The following is a 23,663-nucleotide window of genomic DNA, read 5'->3' on the forward strand; positions in this document are numbered from 1 at the left end:
GCCCGCCAGCTTCGGGCCACCCCACACAAGCATCTTCTGGGGGTTCATCATCCACAAATTCCACCGTGGGCACCCATGCCATCACACAGCTGGGCTTGGGGAGCACAGCGGCTGCCCTAGATCTGAGCTGCATGTTTGCAGCTCTCAGCATTACAGCAGGAACGAGGGGGCCCCCGAGCACCAAACACAGCAATGGGGGCAGCGTGGGACTGAATTCCTGGGGCTCTCCTCACCAGAGCCACCCCATGGTGACCACGGGACCCAGCCCTACGAAGCAGCTTGGGTTTGGAGGCACTACTGACCCCATCTTAAGTCACATCCCTGGGGGCCCTGATTGGCAGCAGCGAGGAACCACCGCCTGTGGCAGCTCTCCCCAGCACAGGAAACGGAAAGCTCCAGCCTTTGCCTCTGCTCCCGGCCCCCCACAAGCCTCTTCTGGGGGTTCATCATCCACAAATTCCACCGTGGGCACCCATGCCAGCAAACAGCTGGGTTTGGGGAGCAGAGCGGCTGCCCTTGATCTAACTTGCTCTTTGCAGATCTCATCGTTACATCAAGAAAGAGGGGGCCCCCGAGCACCACACACAGCAATGGGGGCAGCGTGGGCCTGAACTCCTGGGGCCCTCCTCACCAGAGCCACCCCATGGTGATCACGGGACCCAGCCCTAAGAAGCAGCCTGGGTTTGGAGGCACTACTGACCCCATCTTAAGTCACATCCCTGGGGGCCCTGATTGGCAGCAGCGAGGAACCACCGCCTGTCGCAGCTCTCCACAGCATAGGAAACGGAAAGCTCAGGCCTTTGCCTCTGCTCCAGGCCCCCCAGCTTCGGGCCACCCCGCACAAGCATCTTCTGGGGGTTCATCATCCACAAATTCCACCGTGGGCACCCATGCCATCACACAGCTGGGTTTGGGGAGCAGAGCGGCTGCCCTAGATCTGAGCTGCATGTTTGCAGCTCTCAGCATTACAGCAGGAACGAGGGGGGCCCCCGAGCACCAAACACAGCAATGGGGGCAGCGTGGGACTGAATTCCTGGGGCTCTCCTCACCAGAGCCACCCCATGGTGACCACGGGACCCAGCCCTACGAAGAAGCCTGGGTTTGGAGGCACTACTGACCCCATCTTAAGTCACATCCCTGGGGGCCCTGATTGGCAGCAGCGAGGAACCACCGCCTGTGGCAGCTCTCCCCACCATAGAAAACGGAAAGCTCGAGCCTTTCCCTCTGCTCCAGGCCTCCCAGCTTTGAGCGGTCATGCACAAGCATCTTCTGGGGGTTCATCATCCACAAATTCCACCGTGGGCACCCATGCCATCACACAGGTCGGTTTGGGGAGCAGAGCGGCTGCCCTAGATCTGAGCTTCATGTTTGCAGCTCTCAGCATTACAGCAGGAACGAGGGGGCCCCCGAGCACCAAACACAGCAATGGGGGCAGCGTGGGACTGAATTCCTGGGGCTCTCCTCACCAGAGCCACCCCATGGTGACCACGGGACCCAGCCCTACGAAGAAGCCTGGGTTTGGAGGCACTACTGACCCCATCTTAAGTCACATCCCTGGGGGCCCTGATTGGCAGCAGCGAGGAACCACCGCCTGTGGCAGCTCTCCCCACCATAGAAAACGGAAAGCTCGAGCCTTTCCCTCTGCTCCAGGCCTCCCAGCTTTGAGCGGTCATGCACAAGCATCTTCTGGGGGTTCATCATCCACAAATTCCACCGTGGGCACCCATGCCATCACACAGGTCGGTTTGGGGAGCAGAGCGGCTGCCCTAGATCTAAGCTTCATGTTTGCAGCTCTCAGCATTACAGCAGGAACGAGGGGGCCCCCGAGCACCAAACACAGCAATGGGGGCAGCGTGGGACTGAATTCCTGGGGCTCTCCTCACCAGAGCCACCCCATGGTGACCACGGGACCCAGCCCTACGAAGAAGCCTGGATTTGGAGGCACTACTGACCCCATCTTAAGTCACATCCCTGGGGGCCCTGATTGGCAGCAGCGAGGAACCACCGCCTGTCGCAGCTCTCCACAGCATAGGAAACGGAAAGCTCAGGCCTTTGCCTCTGCTCCAGGCCCGCCAGCTTCGGGCCACCCCACACAAGCATCTTCTGGGGGTTCATCATCCACAAATTCCACCGTGGGCACCCATGCCATCACACAGCTGGGCTTGGGGAGCACAGCGGCTGCCCTAGATCTGAGCTGCATGTTTGCAGCTCTCAGCATTACAGCAGGAACGAGGGGGCCCCCGAGCACCAAACACAGCAATGGGGGCAGCGTGGGACTGAATTCCTGGGGCTCTCCTCACCAGAGCCACCCCATGGTGACCACGGGACCCAGCCCTACGAAGCAGCTTGGGTTTGGAGGCACTACTGACCCCATCTTAAGTCATATCCCTGGGGGCCCTGATTGGCAGCAGCGAGGAACCACCGCCTGTGGCAGCTCTCCCCAGCACAGGAAACGGAAAGCTCCAGCCTTTGCCTCTGCTCCCGGCCCCCCACAACCATCTTCTGGGGGTTCATCATCCACAAATTCCACCGTGGGCACCCATGCCAGCACACAGCTGGGTTTGGGGAGCAGAGCGGCTACCCTTGATCTAAGCTGCATGTTTGCAGATCTCATCGTTACATCAAGAAAGAGGGGGCCCCCGAGCACCAAACACAGCAATGGGGGCAGCGTGGGACTGAACTCCTGGGGCCCTCCTCACCAGAGCCTCCCCATGGTGACCACGGGACCCAGCCCTAAGAAGCAGCCTGGGTTTGGAGGCACTACTGACACCATCTTAAGTCACATCCCTGGGGGCCCTGATTGGCAGCAGCGAGGAACCACCGCCTGTCGCAGCTCTCCACAGCATAGGAAACGGAAAGCTCAGGCCTTTGCCTCTGCTCCAGGCCCCCCAGCTTCGGGCCACCCCGCACAAGCATCTTCTGGGGGTTCATCATCCACAAATTCCACCGTGGGCACCCATGCCATCACACAGCTGGGTTTGGGGAGCAGAGCGGCTGCCCTAGATCTGAGCTGCATGTTTGCAGCTCTCAGCATTATAGCAGGAACGAGGGGGCCCCCGAGCACCAAACACAGCAATGGGGGCAGCGTGGGACTGAATTCCTGGGGCTCTCCTCACCAGAGCCACCCCATGGTGACCACGGGACCCAGCCCTACGAAGAAGCCTGGGTTTGGAGGCACTACTGACCCCATCTTAAGTCACATCCCTGGGGGCCCTGATTGGCAGCAGCGAGGAACCACCGCCTGTGGCAGCTCTCCCCACCATAGAAAACGGAAAGCTCGAGCCTTTCCCTCTGCTCCAGGCCTCCCAGCTTTGAGCGGTCATGCACAAGCATCTTCTGGGGGTTCATCATCCACAAATTCCACCGTGGGCACCCATGCCATCACACAGGTCGGTTTGGGGAGCAGAGCGGCTGCCCTAGATCTGAGCTGCATGTTTGCAGCTCTCAGCATTACAGCAGGAACGAGGGGGCCCCCGAGCACCAAACACAGCAATGGGGGCAGCGTGGGACTGAATTCCTGGGGCTCTCCTCACCAGAGCCACCCCATGGTGACCACGGGACCCAGCCCTACGAAGAAGCCTGGGTTTGGAGGCACTACTGACCCCATCTTAAGTCACATCCCTGGGGGCCCTGATTGGCAGCAGCGAGGAACCACCGCCTGTGGCAGCTCTCCCCACCATAGAAAACGGAAAGCTCGAGCCTTTCCCTCTGCTCCAGGCCTCCCAGCTTTGAGCGGTCATGCACAAGCATCTTCTGGGGGTTCATCATCCACAAATTCCACCGTGGGCACCCATGCCATCACACAGGTCGGTTTGGGGAGCAGAGCGGCTGCCCTAGATCTAAGCTTCATGTTTGCAGCTCTCAGCATTACAGCAGGAACGAGGGGGCCCCCGAGCACCAAACACAGCAATGGGGGCAGCGTGGGACTGAATTCCTGGGGCTCTCCTCACCAGAGCCACCCCATGGTGACCACGGGACCCAGCCCTACGAAGAAGCCTGGATTTGGAGGCACTACTGACCCCATCTTAAGTCACATCCCTGGGGGCCCTGATTGGCAGCAGCGAGGAACCACCGCCTGTCGCAGCTCTCCACAGCATAGGAAACGGAAAGCTCAGGCCTTTGCCTCTGCTCCAGGCCCGCCAGCTTCGGGCCACCCCACACAAGCATCTTCTGGGGGTTCATCATCCACAAATTCCACCGTGGGCACCCATGCCATCACACAGCTGGGCTTGGGGAGCACAGCGGCTGCCCTAGATCTGAGCTGCATGTTTGCAGCTCTCAGCATTACAGCAGGAACGAGGGGGCCCCCGAGCACCAAACACAGCAATGGGGGCAGCGTGGGACTGAATTCCTGGGGCTCTCCTCACCAGAGCCACCCCATGGTGACCACGGGACCCAGCCCTACGAAGCAGCTTGGGTTTGGAGGCACTACTGACCCCATCTTAAGTCATATCCCTGGGGGCCCTGATTGGCAGCAGCGAGGAACCACCGCCTGTGGCAGCTCTCCCCAGCACAGGAAACGGAAAGCTCCAGCCTTTGCCTCTGCTCCCGGCCCCCCACAACCATCTTCTGGGGGTTCATCATCCACAAATTCCACCGTGGGCACCCATGCCAGCACACAGCTGGGTTTGGGGAGCAGAGCGGCTACCCTTGATCTAAGCTGCATGTTTGCAGATCTCATCGTTACATCAAGAAAGAGGGGGCCCCCGAGCACCACACACAGCAATGGGGGCAGCGTGGGCCTGAACTCCTGGGGCCCTCCTCACCAGAGCCTCCCCATGGTGACCACGGGACCCAGCCCTAAGAAGCAGCCTGGGTTTGGAGGCACTACTGACACCATCTTAAGTCACATCCCTGGGGGCCCTGATTGGCAGCAGCGAGGAACCACCGCCTGTCGCAGCTCTCCACAGCATAGGAAACGGAAAGCTCAGGCCTTTGCCTCTGCTCCAGGCCCCCCAGCTTCGGGCCACCCCGCACAAGCATCTTCTGGGGGTTCATCATCCACAAATTCCACCGTGGGCACCCATGCCATCACACAGCTGGGTTTGGGGAGCAGAGCGGCTGCCCTAGATCTGAGCTGCATGTTTGCAGCTCTCAGCATTATAGCAGGAACGAGGGGGCCCCCGAGCACCAAACACAGCAATGGGGGCAGCGTGGGACTGAATTCCTGGGGCTCTCCTCACCAGAGCCACCCCATGGTGACCACGGGACCCAGCCCTACGAAGAAGCCTGGGTTTGGAGGCACTACTGACCCCATCTTAAGTCACATCCCTGGGGGCCCTGATTGGCAGCAGCGAGGAACCACCGCCTGTGGCAGCTCTCCCCACCATAGAAAACGGAAAGCTCGAGCCTTTCCCTCTGCTCCAGGCCTCCCAGCTTTGAGCGGTCATGCACAAGCATCTTCTGGGGGTTCATCATCCACAAATTCCACCGTGGGCACCCATGCCATCACACAGGTCGGTTTGGGGAGCAGAGCGGCTGCCCTAGATCTGAGCTGCATGTTTGCAGCTCTCAGCATTACAGCAGGAACGAGGGGGCCCCCGAGCACCAAACACAGCAATGGGGGCAGCGTGGGACTGAATTCCTGGGGCTCTCCTCACCAGAGCCACCCCATGGTGACCACGGGACCCAGCCCTACGAAGAAGCCTGGGTTTGGAGGCACCACTGACCCCATCTTAAGTCACATCCCTGGGGGCCCTGATTGGCAGCAGCGAGGAACCACCGCCTGTGGCAGCTCTCCCCACCATAGAAAACGGAAAGCTCGAGCCTTTCCCTCTGCTCCAGGCCTCCCAGCTTTGAGCGGTCATGCACAAGCATCTTCTGGGGGTTCATCATCCACAAATTCCACCGTGGGCACCCATGCCATCACACAGGTCGGTTTGGGGAGCAGAGCGGCTGCCCTAGATCTGAGCTTCATGTTTGCAGCTCTCAGCATTACAGCAGGAACGAGGGGGCCCCCGAGCACCAAACACAGCAATGGGGGCAGCGTGGGACTGAATTCCTGGGGCTCTCCTCACCAGAGCCACCCCATGGTGACCACGGGACCCAGCCCTACGAAGAAGCCTGGGTTTGGAGGCACTACTGCACCCATCTTAAGTCATATCCCTGGGGGCCCTGATTGGCAGCAGCGAGGAACCACCGCCTGTGGCAGCTCTCCCCAGCACAGGAAACGGAAAGCTCCAGCCTTTGCCTCTGCTCCCGGCCCCCCACAAGCATCTTCTGGGGGTTCATCATCCACAAATTCCACCGTGGGCACCCATGCTAGCACACAGCTGGGTTTGGGGAGCAGAGCGGCTACCCTTGATCTAAGCTGCATGTTTGCAGATCTCATCGTTACATCAAGAAAGAGGGGGCCCCCGAGCACCACACACAGCAATGGGGGCAGCGTGGGCCTGAACTCCTGGGGCCCTCCTCACCAGAGCCTCCCCATGGTGACCACGGGACCCAGCCCTAAGAAGCAGCCTGGGTTTGGAGGCACTACTGACACCATCTTAAGTCACATCCCTGGGGGCCCTGATTGGCAGCAGCGAGGAACCACCGCCTGTCGCAGCTCTCCGCAGCATAGGAAACGGAAAGCTCCAGGCTTTGCCTCTGCTCCAGGCCCCCCAGCTTCGGGCGGCCCCACACAAGCATCTTCTGGGGGTTCATCATCCACAAATTCCACCGTGGGCACCCATGCCAGCACACAGCTGGGCTTGGGGAGCACAGCGGCTGCCCTAGATCTGAGCTGCATGTTTGCAGCTCTCAGCATTACAGCAGGAACGAGGGGGCCTCCTAGCACCACACACAGCGATGGGGGCAGCGTGGGCCTGAACTCCTGGGGCCCTCCTCACCAGAGCCTCCCCATGGTGACCACGCGACCCAGTCATAAGAAGAAGCCTGGGTTTGGAGGCACTACTGACCCCATCTTAAGTCAAATCCCTGGGGGCCCTGATTGGCAGCAGCGAGGAACCACCGCCTGTCGCAGCTCTCCACAGCATAGGAAACGGAAAGCTCAGGCCTTTGCCTCTGCTCCAGGCCCGCCAGCTTCGGGCCACCCCGCACAAGCATCTTCTGGGGGTTCATCATCCACAAATTCCACCGTGGGCACCCATGCCATCACACAGCTGGGTTTGGGGAGCAGAGCGGCTGCCCTAGATCTGAGCTGCATGTTTGCAGCTCTCAGCATTACAGCAGGAACGAGGGGGCCCCCGAGCACCAAACACAGCAATGGGGGCAGCGTGGGACTGAATTCCTGGGGCTCTCCTCACCAGAGCCACCCCATGGTGACCACGGGACCCAGCCCTACGAAGCAGCCTTGGGTTTGGAGGCACTACTGACCCCATCTTAAGTCACATCCCTGGGGGCCCTGATTGGCAGCAGCGAGGAACCACCGCCTGTGGCAGCTCTCCCCAGCACAGGAAACGGAAAGCTCCAGCCTTTGCCTCTGCTCCAGCCCCCAGCTTGGGCCACCCCACAAGCATCTTCTGGGGGTTCATCATCCACAAATTCCACCGTGGGCACCCATGCCATCACACAGCTGGGTTTGGGGAGCAGAGCGGCTGCCCTTAGATCTAAGCTTGCATGTTTGCAGATCTCAGCGTTACAGCAGGAAAGAGGGGGCCCCCGAGCACCACACACAGCAATGGGGGCAGCGTGGGCCTGAACTTCCTGGGGCTCTCCTCACCAGAGCCACCCCATGGTGACCACGGGACCCAGCCCTACGAAGCAGCTTGGGTTTGGAGGCACTACTGACCCCATCTTAAGTCACATCCCTGGGGGCCCTGATTGGCAGCAGCGAGGAACCACCGCCTGTCGCAGCTCTCCACAGCATAGGAAACGGAAAGCTCAGGCCTTTGTCTCTGCTTCCAGGCCCCCCAGCTTGCGGGCCACCCGCACAAGCATCTTCTGGGGGTTCATCATCCACAAATTCCACCGTGGGCACCCATGCCATCACACAGCTGGGTTTGGGGAGCAGAGCGGCTGCCCTAGATCTGAGCTGCATGTTTGCAGCTCTCAGCTTTATAGCAGGAACGAGGGGGCCCCCGAGCACCAAACACAGCAATGGGGGCAGCGTGGGACTGAATTCCTGGGGCTCTCCTCACCAGAGCCACCCCATGGTGACCACGGGACCCAGCCCTACGAAGAAGCCTGGGTTTGGAGGCACTACTGACCCCATCTTAAGTCACATCCCTGGGGGCCCTGATTGGCAGCAGCGAGGAACCACCGCCTGTGGCAGCTCTCCCCACCATAGAAAACGGAAAGCTCGAGCCTTTCCCTCTGCTCCAGGCCTCCCAGCTTTGAGCGGTCATGCACAAGCATCTTCTGGGGGTTCATCATCCACAAATTCCACCGTGGGCACCCATGCCATCACACAGGTCGGTTTGGGGAGCAGAGCGGCTGCCCTAGATCTGAGCTTCATGTTTGCAGCTCTCAGCATTACAGCAGGAACGAGGGGGCCCCCGAGCACCAAACACAGCAATGGGGGCAGCGTGGGACTGAATTCCTGGGGCTCTCCTCACCAGAGCCACCCCATGGTGACCACGGGACCCAGCCCTACGAAGAAGCCTGGGTTTGGAGGCACTACTGACCCCATCTTAAGTCACATCCCTGGGGGCCCTGATTGGCAGCAGCGAGGAACCACCGCCTGTGGCAGCTCTCCCCACCATAGAAAACGGAAAGCTCGAGCCTTTCCCTCTGCTCCAGGCCTCCCAGCTTTGAGCGGTCATGCACAAGCATCTTCTGGGGGTTCATCATCCACAAATTCCACCGTGGGCACCCATGCCATCACACAGGTCGGTTTGGGGAGCAGAGCGGCTGCCCTAGATCTGAGCTGCATGTTTGCAGCTCTCAGCATTACAGCAGGAACGAGGGGGCCCCCGAGCACCAAACACAGCAATGGGGGCAGCGTGGGACTGAATTCCTGGGGCTCTCCTCACCAGAGCCACCCCATGGTGACCACGGGACCCAGCCCTACGAAGAAGCCTGGGTTTGGAGGCACTACTGACCCCATCTTAAGTCACATCCCTGGGGGCCCTGATTGGCAGCAGCGAGGAACCACCGCCTGTGGCAGCTCTCCCCAGCCATAGAAAACGGAAAGCTCGAGCCTTTCCTCTGCTCCAGGCCTCCCAGCTTTGAGCGGTCCATGCACAAGCATCTTCTGGGGGTTCATCATCCACAAATTCCACCGTGGGCACCCATGCCATCACACAGGTCGGTTTGGGGAGCAGAGCGGCTGCCCTAGATCTAAGCTTCATGTTTGCAGCTCTCAGCATTACAGCAGGAACGAGGGGGCCCCCGAGCACCAAACACAGCGATGGGGGCAGCGTGGGACTGAACTTCCTGGGGCCTCTCCTCACCAGAGCCTACCCCATGGTGACCACGGGACCCAGCCCTAAGAAGAAGCCTGGATTTGGAGGCACTACTGACCCCATCTTAAGTCACATCCCTGGGGGCCCTGATTGGCAGCAGCGAGGAACCACCGCCTGTCGCAGCTCTCCACAGCATAGGAAACGGAAAGCTCAGGCCTTTGCCTCTGCTCCAGGCCCCCAGCTTCGGGCCACCCCGCACAAGCATCTTCTGGGGGTTCATCATCCACAAATTCCACCGTGGGCACCCATGCCATCACACAGCTGGGCTTTGGGGAGCAGCAGCGGCTGCCCTAGATCTGAGCTGCATGTTTGCAGCTCTCAGCATTACAGCAGGAACGAGGGGGCCCCCGAGCACCAAACACAGCAATGGGGGCAGCGTGGGACTGAATTCCTGGGGCTCTCCTCACCAGAGCCACCCCATGGTGACCACGGGACCCAGCCCTACGAAGCAGCTTGGGTTTGGAGGCACTACTGACCCCATCTTAAGTCACATCCCTGGGGGCCCTGATTGGCAGCAGCGAGGAACCACCGCCTGTGGCAGCTCTCCCCAGCACAGGAAACGGAAAGCTCCAGCCTTTGCCTCTGCTCCCGGCCCCCCACAACCATCTTCTGGGGGTTCATCATCCACAAATTCCACCGTGGGCACCCATGCCAGCACACAGCTGGGTTTGGGGAGCACAGCGGCTTGCCCTTAGATCTGAGCTGCATGTTTGCAGCTCTCAGCGTTACAGCAGGAAAGAGGGGGCCTCCTAGCACCACACACAGCGAATGGGGGCAGCGTGGGCCTGAACTCCTGGGGCCCTCCTCACCAGAGCCACCCCATGGTGACCACGGCACCCAGCCGCTAAGAACAAGCCTGGGTTTGGAGGCACTACTGACCCCATCTTAAGTCACATCCCTGGGGGCCCTGATTGGCAGCAGCGAGGAACCACCGCCTGTCGCAGCTCTCCCCAGCATAGGAAACGGAAAGCTCAGCCTTTGCCTCTGCTCCAGGCCCCCCAGCTTCGGGCCGCCCCAGCACAAGCATCTTCTGGGGGTTCATCATCCACAAATTCCACCGTGGGCACCCATGCCATCACACAGCTGGGTTTGGGGAGCAAGCGGCTGCCCTAGATCTGAGCTGCATGTTTGCAGCTCTCAGCATTACAGCAGGAACGAGGGGGCCCCCGAGCACCAAACACAGCAATGGGGGCAGCGTGGGACTGAATTCCTGGGGCTCTCCTCACCAGAGCCACCCCATGGTGACCACGGGACCCAGCCCGTACGAAGAAGCCTGGGTTTGGAGGCACTACTGACCCCATCTTAAGTCACATCCCTGGGAGCCCTGATTGGCAGCAGCGAGGAACCACCGCCTGTCGCAGCTCTCCCCACCATAGAAAACGGAAAGCTCGAGCCTTTCCCTCTGCTCCAGGTCTCCCAGCTTTGAGCGGTCATGCACAAGCATCTTCTGGGGGTTCATCATCCACAAATTCCACCGTGGGCACCCATGCCATCACACAGGTCGGTTTGGGGAGCAGAGCGGCTGCCCTAGATCTGAGCTTCATGTTTGCAGCTCTCAGCATTACAGCAGGAACGAGGGGGCCCCCGAGCACCAAACACAGCAATGGGGGCAGCGTGGGACTGAATTCCTGGGGCTCTCCTCACCAGAGCCACCCCATGGTGACCACGGGACCCAGCCCTACGAAGAAGCCTGGGTTTGGAGGCACTACTGCACCCATCTTAAGTCATATCCCTGGGGGCCCTGATTGGCAGCAGCGAGGAACCACCGCCTGTCGCAGCTCTCCCCAGCACAGGAAACGGAAAGCTCCAGCCTTTGCCTGTGCTCCCGGCCCCCCACAACCATCTTCTGGGGGTTCATCATCCACAAATTCCACCGTGGGCACCCATGCCAGCACACAGCTGGGTTTGGGGAGCAGAGCGGCTGCCCTTGATCTAAGCTGCATGTTTGCAGATCTCATCGTTACATCAAGAAAGAGGGGGCCCCCGAGCACCACACACAGCAATGGGGGCAGCGTGGGCCTGAACTCCTGGGGCCCTCCTCACCAGAGCCTCCCCATGGTGACCACGGGACCCAGCCCTAAGAAGCAGCCTGGGTTTGGAGGCACTACTGACACCATCTTAAGTCACATCCCTGGGGGCCCTGATTGGCAGCAGCGAGGAACCACCGCCTGTCGCAGCTCTCCCCAGCATAGGAAACGGAAAGCTCCAGCCTTTGCCTCTGCTCCAGGCCCCCCAGCTTCGGGCGGCCCCACACAAGCATCTTCTGGGGGTTCATCATCCACAAATTCCACCGTGGGCACCCATGCCAGCACACAGCTGGGCTTGGGGAGCACAGCGGCTGCCCTAGATCTGAGCTGCATGTTTGCAGCTCTCAGCATTACAGCAGGAACGAGGGGGCCTCCTAGCACCACACACAGCGATGGGGGCAGCGTGGGCCTGAACTCCTGGGGCCCTCCTCACCAGAGCCTCCCCATGGTGACCACGCGACCCAGTCATAAGAAGAAGCCTGGGTTTGGAGGCACTACTGACCCCATCTTAAGTCACATCCCTGGGGGCCCTGATTGGCAGCAGCGAGGAACCACCGCCTGTCGCAGCTCTCCACAGCATAGGAAACGGAAAGCTCAGGCCTTTGCCTCTGCTCCCGGCCCCCCAGCTTCGGGCCACCCCGCACAAGCATCTTCTGGGGGTTCATCATCCACAAATTCCACCGTGGGCACCCATGCCATCACACAGCTGGGTTTGGGGAGCAGAGCGGCTGCCCTAGATCTGAGCTGCATGTTTGCAGCTCTCAGCATTATAGCAGGAACGAGGGGGCCCCCGAGCACCAAACACAGCAATGGGGGCAGCGTGGGACTGAATTCCTGGGGCTCTCCTCACCAGAGCCACCCCATGGTGACCACGGGACCCAGCCCTACGAAGAAGCCTGGGTTTGGAGGCACTACTGACCCCATCTTAAGTCACATCCCTGGGGGCCCTGATTGGCAGCAGCGAGGAACCACCGCCTGTGGCAGCTCTCCCCACCATAGGAAAACGGAAAGCTCGAGCCTTTCCCTCTGCTCCAGGCCTCCCAGCTTTGAGCGGTCACCTGCACAAGCATCTTCTGGGGGTTCATCATCCACAAATTCCACCGTGGGCACCCATGCCATCACACAGGTCTGGGTTTGGGGAGCAGAGCGGCTGCCCTAGATCTGAGCTGCATGTTTGCAGCTCTCAGCATTACAGCAGGAACGAGGGGGCCCCCGAGCACCAAACACAGCAATGGGGGCAGCGTGGGACTGAATTCCTGGGGCTCTCCTCACCAGAGCCACCCCATGGTGACCACGGGACCCAGCCCTACGAAGAAGCCTGGGTTTGGAGGCACTACTGACCCCATCTTAAGTCACATCCCTGGGGGCCCTGATTGGCAGCAGCGAGGAACCACCGCCTGTGGCAGCTCTCCCCACCATAGAAAACGGAAAGCTCGAGCCTTTCCCTCTGCTCCAGGCCTCCCAGCTTTGAGCGGTCATGCACAAGCATCTTCTGGGGGTTCATCATCCACAAATTCCACCGTGGGCACCCATGCCATCACACAGGTCGGTTTGGGGAGCAGAGCGGCTGCCCTAGATCTAAGCTTCATGTTTGCAGCTCTCAGCATTACAGCAGGAACGAGGGGGCCCCCGAGCACCAAACACAGCAATGGGGGCAGCGTGGGACTGAATTCCTGGGGCTCTCCTCACCAGAGCCACCCCATGGTGACCACGGGACCCAGCCCTACGAAGAAGCCTGGGTTTGGAGGCACTACTGACCCCATCTTAAGTCACATCCCTGGGGGCCCTGATTGGCAGCAGCGAGGAACCACCGCCTGTGGCAGCTCTCCCCACCATAGAAAACGGAAAGCTCGAGCCTTTCCCTCTGCTCCAGGCCTCCCAGCTTTGAGCGGTCATGCACAAGCATCTTCTGGGGGTTCATCATCCACAAATTCCACCGTGGGCACCCATGCCATCACACAGGTCGGTTTGGGGAGCAGAGCGGCTGCCCTAGATCTGAGCTTCATGTTTGCAGCTCTCAGCATTACAGCAGGAACGAGGGGGCCCCCCGAGCACCAAACACAGCAATGGGGGCAGCGTGGGACTGAATTCCTGGGGCTCTCCTCACCAGAGCCACCCCATGGTGACCACGGGACCCAGCCCTACGAAGAAGCCTGGGTTTGGAGGCACTACTGCACCCATCTTAAGTCACATCCCTGGGGGCCCTGATTGGCAGCAGCGAGGAACCACCGCCTGTGGCAGCTCTCCCCAGCACAGGAAACGGAAAGCTCCAGCCTTTGCCTCTGCTCCCGGCCCCCCACAACCATCTTCTGGGGGTTCATCATCCACAAATTCCACCGTGGGCACCCATGCCAGCACACAGCTGGGTTTGGGGAGCAGAGCGGCTACCCTTGATCTAAGCTGCATGTTTGCAGATCTCATCGTTACATCAAGAAAGAGGGGGCCCCCGAGCACCACACACAGCAATGGGGGCAGCGTGGGCCTGAACTCCTGGGGCCCTCCTCACCAGAGCCTCCCCATGGTGACCACGGGACCCAGCCCTAAGAAGCAGCCTGGGTTTGGAGGCACTACTGACACCATCTTAAGTCACATCCCTGGGGGCCCTGATTGGCAGCAGCGAGGAACCACCGCCTGTCGCAGCTCTCCGCAGCATAGGAAACGGAAAGCTCCAGGCTTTGCCTCTGCTCCAGGCCCCCCAGCTTCGGGCGGCCCCACACAAGCATCTTCTGGGGGTTCATCATCCACAAATTCCACCGTGGGCACCCATGCCAGCACACAGCTGGGCTTGGGGAGCACAGCGGCTGCCCTAGATCTGAGCTGCATGTTTGCAGCTCTCAGCATTACAGCAGGAACGAGGGGGCCTCCTAGCACCACACACAGCGATGGGGGCAGCGTGGGGCTGAACTCCTGGGGCCCTCCTCACCAGAGCCTCCCCATGGTGACCACGCGACCCAGTCATAAGAAGAAGCCTGGATTTGGAGGCACTACTGACCCCATCTTAAGTCACATCCCTGGGGGCCCTGATTGGCAGCAGCGAGGAACCACCGCCTGTCGCAGCTCTCCACAGCATAGGAAACGGAAAGCTCAGGCCTTTGCCTCTGCTCCAGGCCCGCCAGCTTCGGGCCACCCCACACAAGCATCTTCTGGGGGTTCATCATCCACAAATTCCACCGTGGGCACCCATGCCATCACACAGCTGGGCTTGGGGAGCACAGCGGCTGCCCTAGATCTGAGCTGCATGTTTGCAGCTCTCAGCATTACAGCAGGAACGAGGGGGCCCCCGAGCACCAAACACAGCAATGGGGGCAGCGTGGGACTGAATTCCTGGGGCTCTCCTCACCAGAGCCACCCCATGGTGACCACGGGACCCAGCCCTACGAAGCAGCTTGGGTTTGGAGGCACTACTGACCCCATCTTAAGTCACATCCCTGGGGGCCCTGATTGGCAGCAGCGAGGAACCACCGCCTGTGGCAGCTCTCCCCAGCACAGGAAACGGAAAGCTCCAGCCTTTGCCTCTGCTCCCGGCCCCCCACAAGCATCTTCTGGGGGTTCATCATCCACAAATTCCACCGTGGGCACCCATGCCAGCAAACAGCTGGGTTTGGGGAGCAGAGCGGCTGCCCTTGATCTAACTTGCTCTTTGCAGATCTCATCGTTACATCAAGAAAGAGGGGGCCCCCGAGCACCACACACAGCAATGGGGGCAGCGTGGGCCTGAACTCCTGGGGCCCTCCTCACCAGAGCCACCCCATGGTGATCACGGGACCCAGCCCTAAGAAGCAGCCTGGGTTTGGAGGCACTACTGACCCCATCTTAAGTCACATCCCTGGGGGCCCTGATTGGCAGCAGCGAGGAACCACCGCCTGTCGCAGCTCTCCACAGCATAGGAAACGGAAAGCTCAGGCCTTTGCCTCTGCTCCAGGCCCCCCAGCTTCGGGCCACCCCGCACAAGCATCTTCTGGGGGTTCATCATCCACAAATTCCACCGTGGGCACCCATGCCATCACACAGGTCGGTTTGGGGAGCAGAGCGGCTGCCGTAGATCTAAGCTTCATGTTTGCAGCTCTCAGCATTACAGCAGGAACGAGGGGGCCCCCGAGCACCAAACACAGCAATGGGGGCAGCGTGGGACTGAATTCCTGGGGCTCTCCTCACCAGAGCCACCCCATGGTGACCACGGGACCCAGCCCTACGAAGAAGCCTGGGTTTGGAGGCACTACTGACCCCATCTTAAGTCACATCCCTGGGGGCCCTGATTGGCAGCAGCGAGGAACCACCGCCTGTGGCAGCTCTCCCCACCATAGAAAACGGAAAGCTCGAGCCTTTCCCTCTGCTCCAGGCCTCCCAGCTTTGAGCGGTCATGCACAAGCATCTTCTGGGGGTTCATCATCCACAAATTCCACCGTGGGCACCCATGCCATCACACAGGTCGGTTTGGGGAGCAGAGCGGCTGCCCTAGATCTGAGCTTCATGTTTGCAGCTCTCAGCATTACAGCAGGAACGAGGGGGCCCCCGAGCACCAAACACAGCAATGGGGGCAGCGTGGGACTGAATTCCTGGGGCTCTCCTCACCAGAGCCACCCCATGGTGACCACGGGACCCAGCCCTACGAAGAAGCCTGGGTTTGGAGGCACTACTGACCCCATCTTAAGTCATATCCCTGGGGGCCCTGATTGGCAGCAGCGAGGAACCACCGCCTGTGGCAGCTCTCCCCAGCACAGGAAACGGAAGGCTCCAGCCTTTGCCTCTGCTCCCGGCCCCCCACAACCATCTTCTGGGGGTTCATCATCCACAAATTCCACCGTGGGCACCCATGCCAGCACACAGCTGGGTTTGGGGAGCAGAGCGGCTACCCTTGATCTAAGCTGCATGTTTGCAGATCTCATCGTTACATCAAGAAAGAGGGGGCCCCCGAGCACCACACACAGCAATGGGGGCAGCGTGGGCCTGAACTCCTGGGGCCCTCCTCACCAGAGCCTCCCCATGGTGACCACGGGACCCAGCCCTAAGAAGCAGCCTGGGTTTGGAGGCACTACTGACACCATCTTAAGTCACATCCCTGGGGGCCCTGATTGGCAGCAGCGAGGAACCACCGCCTGTCGCAGCTCTCCGCAGCATAGGAAACGGAAAGCTCCAGGCTTTGCCTCTGCTCCAGGCCCCCCAGCTTCGGGCGGCCCCACACAAGCATCTTCTGGGGGTTCATCATCCACAAATTCCACCGTGGGCACCCATGCCAGCACACAGCTGGGCTTGGGGAGCACAGCGGCTGCCCTAGATCTGAGCTGCATGTTTGCAGCTCTCAGCATTACAGCAGGAACGAGGGGGCCTCCTAGCACCACACACAGCGATGGGGGCAGCGTGGGGCTGAACTCCTGGGGCCCTCCTCACCAGAGCCTCCCCATGGTGACCACGCGACCCAGTCATAAGAAGAAGCCTGGATTTGGAGGCACTACTGACCCCATCTTAAGTCACATCCCTGGGGGCCCTGATTGGCAGCAGCGAGGAACCACCGCCTGTCGCAGCTCTCCACAGCATAGGAAACGGAAAGCTCAGGCCTTTGCCTCTGCTCCAGGCCCGCCAGCTTCGGGCCACCCCACACAAGCATCTTCTGGGGGTTCATCATCCACAAATTCCACCGTGGGCACCCATGCCATCACACAGCTGGGCTTGGGGAGCACAGCGGCTGCCCTTGATCTGAGCTGCATGTTTGCAGCTCTCAGCATTACAGCAGGAACGAGGGGGCCCCCGAGCACCAAACACAGCAATGGGGGCAGCGTGGGACTGAATTCCTGGGGCTCTCCTCACCAGAGCCACCCCATGGTGACCACGGGACCCAGCCCTACGAAGCAGCTTGGGTTTGGAGGCACTACTGACCCCATCTTAAGTCACATCCCTGGGGGCCCTGATTGGCAGCAGCGAGGAACCACCGCCTGTGGCAGCTCTCCCCAGCACAGGAAACGGAAAGCTCCAGCCTTTGCCTCTGCTCCCGGCCCCCCACAAGCATCTTCTGGGGGTTCATCATCCACAAATTCCACCGTGGGCACCCATGCCAGCAAACAGCTGGGTTTGGGGAGCAGAGCGGCTGCCCTTGATCTAACTTGCTCTTTGCAGATCTCATCGTTACATCAAGAAAGAGGGGGCCCCCGAGCACCACACACAGCAATGGGGGCAGCGTGGGCCTGAACTCCTGGGGCCCTCCTCACCAGAGCCACCCCATGGTGATCACGGGACCCAGCCCTAAGAAGCAGCCTGGGTTTGGAGGCACTACTGACCCCATCTTAAGTCACATCCCTGGGGGCCCTGATTGGCAGCAGCGAGGAACCACCGCCTGTCGCAGCTCTCCACAGCATAGGAAACGGAAAGCTCAGGCCTTTGCCTCTGCTCCAGGCCCCCCAGCTTCGGGCCACCCCGCACAAGCATCTTCTGGGGGTTAATCATCCACAAATTCCACCGTGGGCACCCATGCCATCACACAGCTGGGTTTGGGGAGCAGAGCGGCTGCCCTAGATCTGAGCTGCATGTTTGCAGCTCTCAGCATTATAGCAGGAACGAGGGGGCCCCCGAGCACCAAACACAGCAATGGGGGCAGCGTGGGACTGAATTCCTGGGGCTCTCCTCACCAGAGCCACCCCATGGTGACCACGGGACCCAGCCCTACGAAGAAGCCTGGGTTTGGAGGCACTACTGACCCCATCTTAAGTCACATCCCTGGGGGCCCTGATTGGCAGCAGCGAGGAACCACCGCCTGTGGCAGCTCTCCCCACCATAGAAAACGGAAAGCTCGAGCCTTTCCCTCTACTCCAGGCCTCCCAGCTTTGAGCGGTCATGCACAAGCATCTTCTGGGGGTTCATCATCCACAAATTCCACCGTGGGCACCCATGCCATCACACAGGTCGGTTTGGGGAGCAGAGCGGCTGCCCTAGATCTAAGCTTCATGTTTGCAGCTCTCAGCATTACAGCAGGAACGAGGGGGCCCCCGAGCACCAAACACAGCAATGGGGGCAGCGTGGGACTGAATTCCTGGGGCTCTCCTCACCAGAGCCACCCCATGGTGACCACGGGACCCAGCCCTACGAAGAAGCCTGGGTTTGGAGGCACTACTGACCCCATCTTAAGTCACATCCCTGGGGGCCCTGATTGGCAGCAGCGAGGAACCACCGCCTGTGGCAGCTCTCCCCACCATAGAAAACGGAAAGCTCGAGCCTTTCCCTCTGCTCCAGGCCTCCCAGCTTTGAGCGGTCATGCACAAGCATCTTCTGGGGGTTCATCATCCACAAATTCCACCGTGGGCACCCATGCCATCACACAGGTCGGTTTGGGGAGCAGAGCGGCTGCCCTAGATCTGAGCTTCATGTTTGCAGCTCTCAGCATTACAGCAGGAACGAGGGGGCCCCCGAGCACCAAACACAGCAATGGGGGCAGCGTGGGACTGAATTCCTGGGGCTCTCCTCACCAGAGCCACCCCATGGTGACCACGGGACCCAGCCCTACGAAGAAGCCTGGGTTTGGAGGCACTACTGCACCCATCTTAAGTCATATCCCTGGGGGCCCTGATTGGCAGCAGCGAGGAACCACCGCCTGTGGCAGCTCTCCCCAGCACAGGAAACGGAAAGCTCCAGCCTTTGCCTCTGCTCCCGGCCCCCCACAACCATCTTCTGGGGGTTCATCATCCACAAATTCCACCGTGGGCACCCATGCCAGCACACAGCTGGGTTTGGGGAGCAGAGCGGCTGCCCTTGATCTAAGCTGCATGTTTGCAGATCTCATCGTTACATCAAGAAAGAGGGGGCCCCCGAGCACCACACACAGCAATGGGGGCAGCGTGGGCCTGAACTCCTGGGGCCCTCCTCACCAGAGCCTCCCCATGGTGACCACGGGACCCAGCCCTAAGAAGCAGCCTGGGTTTGGAGGCACTACTGACACCATCTTAAGTCACATCCCTGGGGGCCCTGATTGGCAGCAGCGAGGAACCACCGCCTGTCGCAGCTCTCCCCAGCATAGGAAACGGAAAGCTCCAGCCTTTGCCTCTGCTCCAGGCCCCCCAGCTTCGGGCGGCCCCACACAAGCATCTTCTGGGGGTTCATCATCCACAAATTCCACCGTGGGCACCCATGCCAGCACACAGCTGGGCTTGGGGAGCACAGCGGCTGCCCTAGATCTGAGCTGCATGTTTGCAGCTCTCAGCATTACAGCAGGAACGAGGGGGCCTCCTAGCACCACACACAGCGATGGGGGCAGCGTGGGCCTGAACTCCTGGGGCCCTCCTCACCAGAGCCTCCCCATGGTGACCACGCGACCCAGTCATAAGAAGAAGCCTGGGTTTGGAGGCACTACTGACCCCATCTTAAGTCACATCCCTGGGGGCCCTGATTGGCAGCAGCGAGGAACCACCGCCTGTCGCAGCTCTCCACAGCATAGGAAACGGAAAGCTCAGGCCTTTGCCTCTGCTCCAGGCCCCCCAGCTTCGGGCCACCCCGCACAAGCATCTTCTGGGGGTTCATCATCCACAAATTCCACCGTGGGCACCCATGCCATCACACAGCTGGGTTTGGGGAGCAGAGCGGCTGCCCTAGATCTGAGCTGCATGTTTGCAGCTCTCAGCATTATAGCAGGAACGAGGGGGCCCCCGAGCACCAAACACAGCAATGGGGGCAGCGTGGGACTGAATTCCTGGGGCTCTCCTCACCAGAGCCACCCCATGGTGACCACGGGACCCAGCCCTACGAAGAAGCCTGGGTTTGGAGGCACTGCTGACCCCATCTTAAGTCACATCCCTGGGGGCCCTGATTGGCAGCAGCGAGGAACCACCGCCTGTGGCAGCTCTCCCCACCATAGAAAACGGAAAGCTCGAGCCTTTCCCTCTGCTCCAGGCCTCCCAGCTTTGAGCGGTCATGCACAAGCATCTTCTGGGGGTTCATCATCCACAAATTCCACCGTGGGCACCCATGCCATCACACAGGTCGGTTTGGGGAGCAGAGCGGCTGCCCTAGATCTAAGCTTCATGTTTGCAGCTCTCAGCATTACAGCAGGAACGAGGGGGCCCCCGAGCACCAAACACAGCAATGGGGGCAGCGTGGGACTGAATTCCTGGGGCTCTCCTCACCAGAGCCACCCCATGGTGACCACGGGACCCAGCCCTACGAAGAAGCCTGGGTTTGGAGGCACTACTGACCCCATCTTAAGTCACATCCCTGGGGGCCCTGATTGGCAGCAGCGAGGAACCACCGCCTGTGGCAGCTCTCCCCACCATAGAAAACGGAAAGCTCGAGCCTTTCCCTCTGCTCCAGGCCTCCCAGCTTTGAGCGGTCATGCACAAGCATCTTCTGGGGGTTCATCATCCACAAATTCCACCGTGGGCACCCATGCCATCACACAGGTCGGTTTGGGGAGCAGAGCGGCTGCCCTAGATCTGAGCTTCATGTTTGCAGCTCTCAGCATTACAGCAGGAACGAGGGGGCCCCCGAGCACCAAACACAGCAATGGGGGCAGCGTGGGACTGAATTCCTGGGGCTCTCCTCACCAGAGCCACCCCATGGTGACCACGGGACCCAGCCCTACGAAGAAGCCTGGGTTTGGAGGCACTACTGCACCCATCTTAAGTCATATCCCTGGGGGCCCTGATTGGCAGCAGCGAGGAACCACCGCCTGTCGCAGCTCTCCCCAGCACAGGAAACGGAAAGCTCCAGCCTTTGCCTCTGCTCCCGGCCCCCCACAAGCATCTTCTGGGGGTTCATCATCCACAAATTCCACCGTGGGCACCCATGCCAGCACACAGCTGGGTTTGGGGAGCAGAGCGGCTGCCCTTGATCTAAGCTGCATGTTTGCAGATCTCATCGTTACATCAAGAAAGAGGGGGCCCCCGAGCACCACACACAGCAATGGGGGCAGCGTGGGCCTGAACTCCTGGGGCCCTCCTCACCAGAGCCTCCCCATGGTGACCACGGGACCCAGCCCTAAGAAGCAGCCTGGGTTTGGAGGCACTACTGACACCATCTTAAGTCACATCCCTGGGGGCCCTGATTGGCAGCAGCGAGGAACCACCGCCTGTCGCAGCTCTCCCCAGCATAGGAAACGGAAAGCTCCAGCCTTTGCCTCTGCTCCAGGCCCCCCAGCTTCGGGCGGCCCCACACAAGCATCTTCTGGGGGTTCGTCATCCACAAATTCCACCGTGGGCACCCATGCCAGCACACAGCTGGGCTTGGGGAGCACAGCGGCTGCCCTAGATCTGAGCTGCATGTTTGCAGCTCTCAGCATTACAGCAGGAACGAGGGGGCCTCCTAGCACCACACACAGCGATGGGGGCAGCGTGGGCCTGAACTCCTGGGGCCCTCCTCACCAGAGCCTCCCCATGGTGACCACGCGACCCAGTCATAAGAAGAAGCCTGGGTTTGGAGGCACTACTGACCCCATCTTAAGTCACATCCCTGGGGGCCCTGATTGGCAGCAGCGAGGAACCACCGCCTGTCGCAGCTCTCCACAGCATAGGAAACGGAAAGCTCAGGCCTTTGCTTCTGCTCCAGGCCCCCCCAGCTTCGGGCGGCCCCACACAAGCATCTTCTGGGGGTTCATCATCCACAAATTCCACCGTGGGCACCCATGCCATCACACAGCTGTGTTTGGGGAGCAGAGCGGCTGCCCTAGATCTGAGCTGCATGTTTGCAGCTCTCAGCATTATAGCAGGAACGAGGGGGCCCCCGAGCACCAAACACAGCAATGGGGGCAGCGTGGGACTGAATTCCTGGGGCTCTCCTCACCAGAGCCACCCCATGGTGACCACGGGACCCAGCCCTACGAAGAAGCCTGGGTTTGGAGGCACTACTGACCCCATCTTAAGTCACATCCCTGGGGGCCCTGATTGGCAGCAGCGAGGAACCACCGCCTGTGGCAGCTCTCCCCACCATAGAAAACGGAAAGCTCGAGCCTTTCCCTCTGCTCCAGGCCTCCCAGCTTTGAGCGGTCATGCACAAGCATCTTCTGGGGGTTCATCATCCACAAATTCCACCGTGGGCACCCATGCCATCACACAGGTCGGTTTGGGGAGCAGAGCGGCTGCCCTAGATCTAAGCTTCATGTTTGCAGCTCTCAGCATTACAGCAGGAACGAGGGGGCCCCCGAGCACCAAACACAGCAATGGGGGCAGCGTGGGACTGAATTCCTGGGGCTCTCCTCACCAGAGCCACCCCATGGTGACCACGGGACCCAGCCCTACGAAGAAGCCTGGGTTTGGAGGCACTACTGACCCCATCTTAAGTCACATCCCTGGGGGCCCTGATTGGCAGCAGCGAGGAACCACCGCCTGTGGCAGCTCTCCCCACCATAGAAAACGGAAAGCTCGAGCCTTTCCCTCTGCTCCAGGCCTCCCAGCTTTGAGCGGTCATGCACAAGCATCTTCTGGGGGTTCATCATCCACAAATTCCACCGTGGGCACCCATGCCATCACACAGGTCGGTTTGGGGAGCAGAGCGGCTGCCCTAGATCTGAGCTTCATGTTTGCAGCTCTCAGCATTACAGCAGGAACGAGGGGGCCCCCGAGCACCAAACACAGCAATGGGGGCAGCGTGGGACTGAATTCCTGGGGCTCTCCTCACCAGAGCCACCCCATGGTGACCACGGGACCCAGCCCTACGAAGAAGCCTGGGTTTGGAGGCACTACTGCACCCATCTTAAGTCATATCCCTGGGGGCCCTGATTGGCAGCAGCGAGGAACCACCGCCTGTGGCAGCTCTCCCCAGCACAGGAAACGGAAAGCTCCAGCCTTTGCCTCTGCTCCCGGCCCCCCACAACCATCTTCTGGGGGTTCATCATCCACAAATTCCACCGTGGGCACCCATGCCAGCACACAGCTGGGTTTGGGGAGCAGAGCGGCTACCCTTGATCTAAGCTGCATGTTTGCAGATCTCATCGTTACATCAAGAAAGAGGGGGCCCCCGAGCACCACACACAGCAATGGGGGCAGCGTGGGCCTGAACTCCTGGGGCCCTCCTCACCAGAGCCTCCCCATGGTGACCACGGGACCCAGCCCTAAGAAGCAGCCTGGGTTTGGAGGCACTACTGACACCATCTTAAGTCACATCCCTGGGGGCCCTGATTGGCAGCAGCGAGGAACCACCGCCTGTCGCAGCTCTCCGCAGCATAGGAAACGGAAAGCTCCAGGCTTTGCCTCTGCTCCAGGCCCCCCAGCTTCGGGCGGCCCCACACAAGCATCTTCTGGGGGTTCATCATCCACAAATTCCACCGTGGGCACCCATGCCAGCACACAGCTGGGCTTGGGGAGCACAGCGGCTG

The sequence above is a fragment of the Tursiops truncatus genome, unplaced genomic scaffold (assembly GCF_011762595.2).
Source record: "Tursiops truncatus isolate mTurTru1 unplaced genomic scaffold, mTurTru1.mat.Y mat_scaffold_2_arrow_ctg1_2, whole genome shotgun sequence".
Classification (NCBI taxonomy): domain Eukaryota; kingdom Metazoa; phylum Chordata; class Mammalia; order Artiodactyla; family Delphinidae; genus Tursiops; species Tursiops truncatus.